General features: G+C 34.7%; 1 pseudogene; it reads right to left on the bottom strand.

The window, feature by feature from the left end:
• Positions 1-502: 502 nt before the first annotated feature.
• LOC145263530 (5S ribosomal RNA) lies at positions 503-619 on the bottom strand (annotated as a pseudogene).
• Between the last annotated feature and the right edge of the window lie 12570 nt (positions 620-13189).

Genomic DNA, 13189 nt, shown 5'->3' with positions numbered 1-13189 from the left:
AAATATATTTTAAACCTCCCTCCCTCTTTGGGTAGTCCACTTTCGTAAATAATCTCACCCGCTACTTAATTGGCTAAAAATGCGAAGCTCGTTGGTTGTTTGTTTACGAACAGGCGAATTATTTAAATAGATATTCAGACAAGTAATCGATTCCATGGTCGAGTGGGGGAATTTCCCACTGTCAACACGACGGTTCTAGGTTCAATGCTTGGCTTGGGAGAGATGCTAGTCTAGCGGCACTGATGAGTTGTGATACAACGAAACAGGACTGTATGTCGATGACTACAAATATATATATATATATATATATATATATATATATTTAAAGGCTTCCTTCAGTCTTGAAAAACTATGGATACCCACGGTAAGGGTGCCTGCGCGTGAATTTTTTTGTGGCAAGAGTTGCGCAATCTCCAACCACACATCTCCTGAATCGACATTGTTGAATACCAGTGACAAGTGGAGGTTCAGGACGACTGGAAACAATGCCGAGATAAGCGGAAAGATACAGCGCCTAGAATTCCCAAATGGTCACCCATCAAGTACTAGCCAGGTTCAACGTTGCTTAAATTCGGTGATCTGTCGGGAACCGGTGTGTTAACGTGATTATGCTATATATATATATATATATATATATATATATATATATATATATATATATATATATATATATTGCATTTTTGCACCATTAGTGTCTCACTTTTAGACAAGTTCTTAGAGAGTTTTAACTTCATAACTCCTGCACCAGTACGCAGCATACTCTCGTTGACATACTGATTCCCGTCAGATCACCGAAATTAATTGCATTTTTGGAATTCACCATCCGTGACAATCGGACATAAGTAGAGTGTATTTCAATTCTTCCTGTAACTGTTTATTTGACCCTGAAAGTAAAAATAATTGGTCAGTTATCTCTTAAGATATATAAGAATTGCATAATTAAATTTTAAGAGTCTACGACAAGTTTAAATGTATGTGCAAAAGGCCTGGAAACTTATTGAAGGCACCTCTCGTACTTGTCCTGTCTTTGCTGAGAAGAAAGTCTTTCTTTGGGCAGTTATTTATGTTTATCCCATATATGAGTTACTCTTATTCGCCGCATCCGGAAAATGATTAACGAGAAAAAATATCCATCGTCTTACATTTGTTTACTGGTATAGTATCGAGTTTTATTTTATAAAACGGCTGAGAATCTGTTTCCTGGAATCCAACAAATATAATTGAAAAAAAAATGATCCATACTGGTGTTTAGTTGTATACCGACCAGGAATAATAAAAAAGATATACGTTTTTTTACAAGTTCAGTTTCTACAACTAGTAAAGAAAGACTATTTTGTTATTATTCCTGATCGATATACAACTATACACCAGTATGGATGAATTTTTAATTCAATTTTTTTAAAGTGTACCAACTAACTGGCATTTTCGCCATTAACTTAATTTTCCACACGCCCAGCTTTTTACATAATCGCATTATACCTTGACTGAAAATACGTTTATCACTAAAGATATAAATATTGTATAATATTATTAGATCACAATGAGAGCAAATTTGTTTAGGACTAGACATCCATTTTCTTAATGTTTCAATGTGCACCTAGCTTGCTACAGTCTCCCCGGCTGCAAAAAAAAAAAATTGACACAACAAATCTATCTCAAAAATTTGAATCATCCAAGTAACACAAAAAACACACACAAAAAGCAATAGGAAAATTAGTTGTTAATTCACTTAAACCTTTGAAAAATTTACATATCTTATCGAGAAATGTTGAGAGATATCCCTCATGAAATTGGATCATGGATGGATATATTTGCTGATAACATTATAAACACGTAAAACAAAAGAATAAACACATTTAACGGTAATCGCAGAAACCATTGAAAACTTCGATTATGGTAGAATGCGGTCATAAACAGATGTTTTCATTTAATGCTACTAAGTCTAAGCTTCTTTCCCTTTACAATTAGAATAAGCATTCTCAGCCACCGTTTTTCGTGACAAATAGTACTCTACTTGCAAGGTTATCAGCCCCACGTTTCGAGTTAACCTTCACGGGCAACATTAATTGGAACAAATATATTTAGGACATAGTCACGTCTGCTGCGAGTAACGTGGTTTCTCCTACCGTATTAGAAAATTATTATACCAGAGATTATCCTATATCTCCCAATACTTCAATTCGACCATGCATTGGGTATTGTTGTCACATCAAGGCCGGTTCATTCACCATTAGTGTCTCACTTTTAGACAAGTTCTTAGAGAGTTTCAACTTCATAACTCCTGCACCAGTACGCAGCATACTCTCGTTGACATACTGATTCCCGTCAGATCACCGAAATTAAGCCACGTTGAGCCTGATCATTACTAAAATGGATGCCCAATTTGGGAATTCCAGGTGCTGTATGTAAAAGAACATTGACACATCCCTGCAAGAGTTGCAAAACTCTAAGGTCGCCATCTCCTCTAACGGGGGCTATATACGCGACTGAGGGGCCGCTTGTGTATTTCATGCTCCCATAGAATTCCTCCTTTGGAGGAATCCAATTAAACTCAGATAGGGTTAGTGCTGTTTCACACACCATTGGCCAAGCAACAGCCTGTTTCTCATGATCGAAATGTCGTATCTCTGTGTCTTTTTTTACAAATATTTTAAAGGAATGCACTTTGATGAATTGTGTTTGTGCCTTCACGACACACATTTTCTCCTCTAACCCAACAAGCAGCAAAATCACACCTCTTCATTATAGATACCGAAAACATTTCAACACTAGTCATGTTTCAGCTTGAATTGCTAGACTTTGGAATTCCCTCTTTCCTTCTTCCCTTGCTCATCTAACTGCTTGATGTAAATACAGCGTAAGCATGTAAAGTTTCCCATGCCACGTTTACACATTGGAACAACACGTTCTATGCAGTTTACGTCGCAGGGAACATAAGACAAGTAATAACTGGACTCATTGTCTTTTGTAATAACAGCATTTATTCCCTCATTCTCCCGTCACGCGTTACTTCTCGTTACGGTTGTGACGTAACCAACGTCTCAAGCGTGGCCCCCCTCTCCTGTTTATGGCCTTTCTACTTACAGTGACGTCATTTCACATTTCGTATGCATTTGCATACGCGCCTCTGCGCTCTGTTGCAAACAGACATTTTACTGGTCAAATCCCTTTGGTCCATGTTTCAAATGATTCCAAATATTAGCTGCTTGCGTCCAAATAGCTATAGTCAATTTTGGGGGTGAAAAATGTTTAAAGAAAAAGATATTTTATTTTGCTTCGTTCAATTGTGAGCTATTAATTTTTGCGCCTGCGTTGCCTTTTCGGAAAAAGACTAGCCTGGGTGCCAGGCGTTGCTGGGGTGTTTGGATGTGTGTGTTAACAAAAAAAAAAAATGGTAGTAGGTAGGCAGACTCGAACCCGTACTGTGAATAAGGAAAAGAACGTAAAAAAGTGACATCTTTACTTTTGCGTCCATCGACAAGTCGACTCCACAACCATGGTTACTGATATGCCCACCGCTGTTGTGACGTAACGGGAAGTCGAATAACCACTTTTATGCGACGTCGAGGGTTGAATGACTTGCAAGATGTCAGCGAAAAAACTGACGCTCCCTGTAGAAAAGTGCCCGGTTGACGGTAAAAGAAGTAATGTTTTTAGGTAATTTTGCGATATCTGTTTTCCGAAGGGTGGAACTTCCAAACGATACCCATCTGGTGAAAATCTGGCGCGTCTGTTGAAAGTTTTAGGTATACATACATACATACATACATACATACATACATACATACATGCATGCATTTAAACAGATGGGTAAGATTTATATTATAGATGACAATCAGTTATTCGATTGTACCATGTTGTAAAATTGTAATAAATAAATACAAAATCATAGCAAATACTACTTACAATGTCGAATTAGAAAAAAAAAACAATCGCGATTTCAAAATGAATGTGTGGAGAGTGTGTTTAAATTATGTAACCTCTGATATAAGGGTATTTCAGCTAGTTTTATTTAAATTAAACTGTCCAAAGTTTCTCACTTCGTAGAGAGACACTCCTAGATACTCCAAAAACGCTCCCATTGTCTTAGAAGTTGGAAAGGAATTTCTAAATGACATTTCTTTGATGTGTGAATTTCTGGCTGATAAACTACGAAGAATCTCCATTGTCAATTCCGCTGGGATTGTTCCCTGGCTTCGAATCGATGGAACAAGAGAGTTACCGCTTTCTTGATTTAAATTCTGTCACAAGGCCAGAAGTAGCAGCGCTATCTTTTTCAATGAATTTTCGCATCTCGGTCAGAGACTTTGACAAGCAGTTGATAGGGGGCGCTTCAGATTGAAAGGGGATTTGCATTTTTGAAAGAAAATAGGTTAACTCTTTACTCTTATAATTATAGTGTACGCTTCAATGGGAATATCCAAGCGACCATCGTGTAAAATTATTCAAATCTGTTGACATAAAACAAGATATATGTATTAGTCGTGAGAGGATTTTAATATTTTCCTGATTACGATACAATTACCGATTGTTTATAAATCTCGATTCCAGTACAATAACCGATTTCGATTCTATTTACATTTTTAAATATAGAGGGGTTCTTGTTGGAGGATGGGTCGGATTACAACAAAACCGTATGTTAAGTGTGTATATATTTTCGTAAATGTAAAAATAAATTCATAGATGTGACTTTTGATTTTAGTTTACTAGTAGTTTAAAATAAATATTCGTCATTTCATCATTAATACTAATGGCGAAAATCATCTTTTAAATAAAATTAGCAAATAAAAAGACAATAAAAAGAATCGTTTTGGGCATCGGAAAATGGACATAGGATTTTCCTATTCCGATACTTCCAAAAATTATTTTTTTAGATTGACGATTTCGATTCATCTTCACAACACTATATATATATATATATATATATATATATATATATATATATATATATATATATATGCATATATATGTGTGTGCATGTGTGTTTTATTTTTATTGCCGTTTTGTCTGTTTGGTTATATATGTTTCGGATGTTGGACCATGTTTACGATCAACAGCCTCCTCAGACCTTACATGTTTTCGGTAAGGTCTGGCGAGGCTGTTGAATCGTAAACATGGTCCAACATCCGAAACATATGTAACCAAACAGACAAAGGGGTAATAAAACAATAAAACACATATTTGCTCTGCAATAGTATTGAGCACTCTCATCAGGTTTTTTACTAATTACCAGTTTTACTTAATATATATATATATATGTGTGTATGTGTGTATATAGTCTCAGAAAACATAACTCTAATAAAAATACTCGTTGAAATTTCTAATATTTTTTGTTCACAAGATTGCCACCAGTCACCATCACTTACTCTTTATATTTGAAGAAAATAAATAGCATATATAAAACTCGTTTTCTTTCAAAATACTTTTTAATAATACAGCTCTGTATGAATTATATAAACTAGCGACGCTTGTGGAAATTCCACAACGGCATATTTCAGATGTAATATATAGCTGCTGGGCATTTTGTGAACGTTCAGCATAAAATGGAGACCCAACGATAGTATTGTACTTATTTACTTACCTTCGACGAGGGCAGAGTTAGACACAAGGTCGGTTTTTAATGTGGGGAAAAACCATCTATCTAAAAAGGGGGCACTCAGACTAGGAACAAAAATTAAAATTGTCTCAGTATAGAAGTATTTCTCTTCCACTGACTAAGGACAGAAAAGTGTTAGTGTAGCATCAGAACATATACTACACTGGGATCCTGGCATGAAAGTTAAGAAATAATAATAATAATAATAATAATAATAATAATAATAATAATAATAATAACAACAACAACAACAACAACAACAAGCAGAACCTGTGGAAAGTCCACAGCGGCATCTTTTATAAGTAATATTTAATATATTTCTGCTAAACATTCTGCTAGCATTCTGTGGACGTTCAGCGTGAATGGAGGCCCACCAATATTATTGATGCCCTATTGTAAAACTGTAAAATAATTTAAGTAATCTGGGTAATGTAGCGTGAGAATATATCTGGTTATTTTTTTTTTCAATATACTATTAGGAGTATGTGCCATATTTCCATAGCATGAACGCCCGGCGCGAACGGAAACTCCACAATATCATTATACCAGCTATAATATAAACCTCACCACTCTGTTTAAATGTAGGTATGTATGTTTGTATATCTGCCTCAAACTTTCGACAAAGACGATGGATTTTCACGAGATCGGTGCCGTTCTGAAGCTTGACCCTACCCCGGACGTCAAATATCCCCAAATTGGCTAAAACATTGATTCCTTCACCCTCAACAAGGCACTTTTATACAAAGAGTGGTCGTTTTTTCGCCGGTATTTTCGAAAGTCATCCCCAGTTTTCGATTGACTAGCTATAATTTAAACCTTCGTCACTTCTGGTTTTTCCGTGGACGCAATGGCGAAGACGTCACATTTTTATGGGTTTTTTTTACGTTCTTTTCCTCCTTCGCGGTACTGGTTCGAGCCTGCCTGCCTAATACTATTCTTTCTTTTCGCTCAACACACACCTCCAAACAACAGGGCAACGCCGGGTGCCCAGGCTTATATTTAGATAGAATTGATACTACCCTTGGATCCTAGCCAGAAGACCAAGAAGGTACATTTTACTTTCACAAATGGCACATAGCATATATATATATATATTTAATAAATAGGCTCTTCCAATCCTCAGTTTCAATAAGTAGAATCACCCCATCAATTACTTTCTAATCGAAAGAGTGACACACGTACGTACGTAAGCTAAAATACTACGGCATTAATATAAAGATATTAGATCAGGCTTTCACGATTTCCATCCAATCTAACCGAAGTAGTACAATGACAAAGCCACGAAAATTTCGTCCTCAAACACTACAAATCGATATCTACGACATACGTCTGACAATGATTTCGAGGTTAGTGGTTACCGGTCTGTCCATGGTTTGCAGTTAGCGGAATCGTGATCTCGCTGACCAAGCGTTTGAAGATTTAAAAACGGTTCACTACTACTACTACTACTGCTACTACTACTACTACTACTACTAATAATAATAATAATAATAATGATAATGATAATAATAATAATAATAATAAGAAGAAGAAGCCTCCACAGGTTTCCAATCATATCTTTGATGACTTGTGTAAGAGGTCCATGTGAGCCAATAATAATAATAATAATAATAATAATAATAATAATAATAATAAAAACAATAATGATGTTGCTGCTTTTTTGTTTTCTAAACGTATCGGACTTCTGCATAAGGTATCTGGAGATCGTGGTTCAGTATTTTCTGATGTGCATTAAGTTCTATTCAGTCGTTAATAGGCAAATAGTGGTGTGGTCCAAAGAGTAAAAAACATGCATTACAGCAAGTGTAGTTGGTTGCATGCGAAGTTTAGGAACATTTGTCGCAGAAGAACTAAAGTAATTTTACCCAACTGATTTGATATACCGCGCTTACCAGATTGTTCCTATCCACACGCAAAGAAAATGGCAAACAGAAAATGGCGAATAATTATTCTGACGCCGCCTAGTCTTGTTAGCTAAGCTGCGGCATTAATACCACTCGATAACAAACCTATGAACCATAGGCTGCACAGGCAGGTACTGGATTTACAGACAATATAGCGTTGACAGTTTTTCGTTAGCGCCACTCTTACAGCAATAAGGCAAAGTTTTATTGTTACATAGGAATCACCACTTAACAAAACCCGGAGGCCACTCGAGAATAAGGGTTAATTGGTATACATTAGTCAATGTTATTATAGCGTAGTAAACATAAGTAGATGGCATTTTGTACATAGGATTACTTAGGGAGACGGTTCATCAAGAACTTGTTTACGTTGGACTTGAAGACAATCAAATTGTAGTCAGTTAGGAAGCAGGATAATGGAAGAGAGTTCGACAGGTGTGCAGTTCCAAGAAATAAGCTTTGTTTATGGAATCTACGTTTAGGTTTAGGCACAGATAAAGAGTGTGGGAAATTATTGATAGTGGTTTTGGCTAGAGTATTTTTCCTGAAAGTTTGGCGAGGAGGGGACCATAGATTGAAGGTCAGACGAGCATTTTCCATCAGAATAAGGATAAAGCAAGGATAGGCTCGCAACGTCTCTTTTGTGAGAAAGAAGTAGCAAGGAAGATAAAATGGCATCCCCCACTAAGCTACGAATCTATGTTGACCATCAGGAGGAAATTGCCGATCGTATTTTTTGGATTCTTCGAACTAGTATTCTTATCTTAAGTGTTGTTTTCACAACGTTCCGGTCGACATGACTCCCGACCTTCTCCATGTGTATTTTGTTGAACTTGGGATTGTATCTGTCGAATTCAAAACTCTGCTGGGATATCGAATGGAACCTTTTAATTACTTCACGGGTTTAGATTCTCTCGTTCTCTCAGCCATGACTGGATAGAGGCCTTAAGTAATTCACTATTTTAATTTTTCTGTCGCCTTCTATGAGAATTGGACCTTAAACATTTATGAGGATCACACTTTAAAATTGGACCAGTGGTGCAGTGGTTTGTGTACTTTGAAAGTTTTAAGAAGAAACCAAGTAATACGAATCGCCAATCTTGATCAAGAGAACTCAAAGTAGTCGCTCAGGTTGCTTAAAAAGAGAGAAATGAAATGAAAATAAACAAATGGATGCGAATGGGGAATCTGGCCGTCTATACACATCACTTCTCAATTGTGCGCGTGTGTGTAGGTGTGCGTGCGTGTGTCTGTAAATCGTTTGATGTCAGTTTGTACTAAAAGCGTGATTCGCGTTTAGTTACAAGCATACCCTATCCACTTGACATACTGGCCGAATTGCACTTGAGATTTAATGACCATTAAAAACGTTCGTACATGCTTTAAGAGGCCATGATGTCAGGAACCTTTTATAATGAGACAGATGGTAGAAGAAGGCAACAAGAAGGGAGAAAAAGAGAAAGAAGAGTTCACGGAAAAGCGAGTCATACAAATGGTCACACTGAAGAGAACAGAGCAAATGCATAAGGAGTGCGCAGATGAGAGCAGATTGAGCGTGGATACCAGAGAAAAAGAAAGAAAGACTGAGATAGATAGAGAGAGAAAGGGGGAGAAAGAGAGAGAGAGAGAGAGAGAGAGAGAGCAATACCGAGAAAATAAAAACGAGGTATAAAAACTAGAAAGATAATCACAAATAAAAAGGACAAAACTACAGAAAAAAATGGGGATGACGTAGGAATAAAAAAGAGCGGGAAATAAAGTGCAATAAAACGAAGAGGAAAAAGAGACACTGTAAAGATAAAATATATATAATTAGTGATAAAGAGTAAAGAAACGAAAGAGTTAAATTTGGGAAATTTCATAAAAATTCTCGAAAACAGAAGGAAATATAAAATAATCGGGAAAAGAAAAAACACATCGTTTAGCATAGCTATTTTACCCAGATATGGAGGCACAATTCTTAAGGGCTCATAAGCCCTTAGTCCCGAAGTCGATAACTAATGTTATTGTGCCTGACGGTATTAATAAAATCAACCGGGCATCACCCGCTGGTTGAAGAAAGAGAAATAAATTACAAATAAAATATGAACATAAACTGAGACATAAAAAATGCAAAATAAAATAAGAAAAGAAAGAAGAAAGAAAAGAAACAGTGAATAATGGAGAGGATGAATTATGAAGCAAAATAAAAACAAAACAAAATAAAAACAATCCAAATAGAAATGTCGATATTGATAAAATCTGACATATGAATAGGGGAGTGATAGAGCAGGGAGGAATAGATCTAATAGCTACAATTTATTAGAGAAAAATGTGTACTTTTATAAAAACAAGTGAAGCATGTATGGTCCCACGTGAGTGCACAGTGAACGAGGAATAAAAATGACTAAGATAAGCAGGAGACGTCAAATCCTGGTGTAAATGAACAAACGGTGCAGTGTTAAGCCTTAACATATGAAACTTTGAGTTCTGCACCGAGTATAAAAAGAAATGACTAAGTCCATTATTATATCCCCTCATTTAGCTCCAAAAGTCCCCTAAGTCTTAAGTTATTTACATTTGACTTCAACGCCATGCAAAACATCTAAATAGTAATATACAGAAAATTTTGGACAAATATGGTAAAATAGTCCCAAAAATTGAGCGATTTTATTAGCCCTAAAATAACCCCTGGAACGCACCCAAGGGTTATCGCGAAGTATAGACAAAAAAAATTATCTATAAATCACTTAGTTACAACTTTTCGGAAAGTTTTATAAAATCCAAGGCATCAATTTTTTTTTTTTATAATCACAAAAGTGTCATTTTTAGCCATTTTAACCGCAAAGGCACACCTGGGGTGGGAGGTTGGGACAACCAGAGTTTTCCCGCAAAATCCGTGATGTTACCTTTTTACTCATATCATGTTTAATGTTTGCGCAAAATTTCATAAAATTCCAAGGCGTAGTTTTTGAGAAAAGTGCGGACAGACGAACGGACAAGGATGAATTTACAGGTCAAACTTTCTTTTGTCGAGGGACCAATAAAAATGAATAATATTTTTTTTAAAATCTATATATTAATACCGCATTAAATTTAACGTACGTACGTGTGTCACGGTTTCCATATTATAAACTATTCGATCGGGAGATCCTATTTATTAAAAAGGGGGATAAAAGGTGATAACATACTACATAAAATTAGTATATAGGTACGCTCATTTATGATCGTAGTAAGTTATCACCTATCCTCCATTTTTTAAGGAATAGGATCTTTCGATCACCGAAGACCCAATGTTACAAAAGAAAAAAAAATGCAATTAAAAAAATAATGTCACTTTTCGGCCACACGTGAAACTTAAATATGCTTTCTTGGTGTTCGGATTAGGATGCAAGGATAGTATCTGTTCTGTCTAAAGATAGTATGATGATATCGTCTGGTTTCCGTTCGTGCCAGGCGTCCCATACTATGGAATTATGTCATAGACTTCTGTAAGAATATTAGAGATAACCTGTAATAACCAGATATATTCAGACACTATATTAACCAGACAGATAAATATTTTTACAGTTTCAACAAAAGAGCTACATTAATATCACGGGATTTATAATCACCCTGAACGTTTACAGAATGCCCAATATCAATATATTACATATCAAAGATGCGGCTGTAGAATTTCCACAGGTCCTGCTATAATGATAATAATAATAATAATAATAATAATAATAATAATAATAATGGCTGAGAAGAAACAACAGGCACCAATAATGAAAACGACTGAAATATGAATGGAAAATCATTGAATGTAAAGACAAGCGCATATGAGACACAAGCGCCTGACATATAGAAACTGCTACAAAGATAAAAACAAAGAAACACCACGTAGAAGCAGGAAAACTGAGACTATCATTGTAAGTAAACATCTCCACGTATCAAGATAAAAAAAAAATGCGAGGATTGGCATTAACAGAGATGATACCAAAGAGTTGCAGAGGGTCGAGTTGAGAAGGCACTAGTCATACCTCCGCTGAGTGAGTGCGAAGAGGACTGTGACCTTGGGGAGACTTATTGTCACCTAAATTCCAGTGAAGATTAATGGTCGCTGTCAACGAGAAATCAATGGAAAACGGTTGTTGTGATAATGCAAATTCATCTGAAAAGGTTATCGAAAAAGGTGGACAATACTGGAAATCTGGGGAAACTTTTTGTCATTCAGACTCCAGAGAACACGACAGGTTGCTCTAAAAAAGAAATCCTTGATGATGGTTTGTGTGGTTATTTCTCCTGAGTAAATAATAATAAAAGGGAAAGAAATATAAAACCTGACGAAAATCAATAGAATGCTGATAATCGTAGAAGAATTAGGAAGAGTCCGAAAGAACCTGGACAAAAGATTAGGAGAAATTGGAATCAAGTGGAAGATTTAGACTATGTTGTGGACAGTAATGCTGAAAACAGTTGAAATCTTAAGGAAAACTCTGGAATGCGGAATTGAATCTACATGAGTGATAAAAGATAAGAAAAGTAAAATAAAAAATTAAACCAAGAAAACTTAAACTGCAAAATTTTAAAATTAAATGTTGCACCTTTCCTTACAAAAAACAAACAAACAAACAAACTGAATAATCGAAGGGTTAAGAAGAAGTGAAAGACCGAACAGTGAAAGCAGAACTCGTAAGATGGGTGCGAAGGAAGCTGGGACAGGAAGTTAATTGCCACCCAAATTTCAGTGAAACCTAATAATTTCCAGCAAAAATGTAAAGGCAAACGACTGATGTAGTTTTGTGAATAAAAATACAAGTTTTGTTTGGTTAAATAATAATAATAATAATAATAATAATAATAATAATAATAATAATAATAATAATAACCATGAAAATAACAATAATAATAAGCATAATAAGAAGAATAACAAGATTAATAATAATATTAATTAAAATAATAATAATGATAACGGTCAATAATAACTACAATAAAATAAGATTAAGAATAATAACAATATCAATAATAATAATAACAATAATAACAATAAAATAATAATAACAACAATAAAAATGATTACAATACTAATAACAATAAAATAATCATACAATAATACTAACGATAATAACAATAATAATAAAAAATAAAAATTAGTAAAATAATAATAATAATAATAATAATAATAATAATAATAATAATAATAATAATAATAATAATTCGAGAAGAGAAAGCACTGACCAAACCTCCGCTGTCAAAAAGACTGGGACCCTGAGGAGGCTTATTGCCATCCCAATTTTTTTTTAATCAACCGCTGTTTAAATTACGTTAATGTTAAGGGGAAATAATTATATGTTTGTACTTTTCTATAGATTTTCTGATCTACGGGGAGTAATTCTATATTCCTGTTTAAATTTCTTAATTAAATCTAAGGGAAAAATTATGTTTATTTATTCCTTCTTTTGTTAAGGTTACGTAAGCTGTTAAAGGGGAAGTAATTCTTTTTTTTTTAATTTTATGTTGATTTTTTATACTAAGGGGAAGTAATTCTTGTTTAAATTTCTTTGCTAAACCTATTGTAATAATTATATCTATTTATTTATACATTTATTTTGTTAATTTATTTATTTATGTATTTTCGTCTCTTTTTTGCTGTATAACTTATCACTCAGACAATCGACAAGTAATTATAATTTATTTCTTGTTTTAATTTTTTAATCAGTATTGATTA

Source organism: Euprymna scolopes, chromosome 38 (assembly GCF_053919585.1).
Source record: "Euprymna scolopes isolate OS-2025 chromosome 38, ASM5391958v1, whole genome shotgun sequence".
NCBI classification, from domain to species: Eukaryota; Metazoa; Mollusca; class Cephalopoda; order Sepiida; family Sepiolidae; genus Euprymna; species Euprymna scolopes.
The sequence above is the reverse complement of the archived record's forward strand: the minus strand, read 5'-3'. Positions and strand labels throughout refer to the sequence as shown.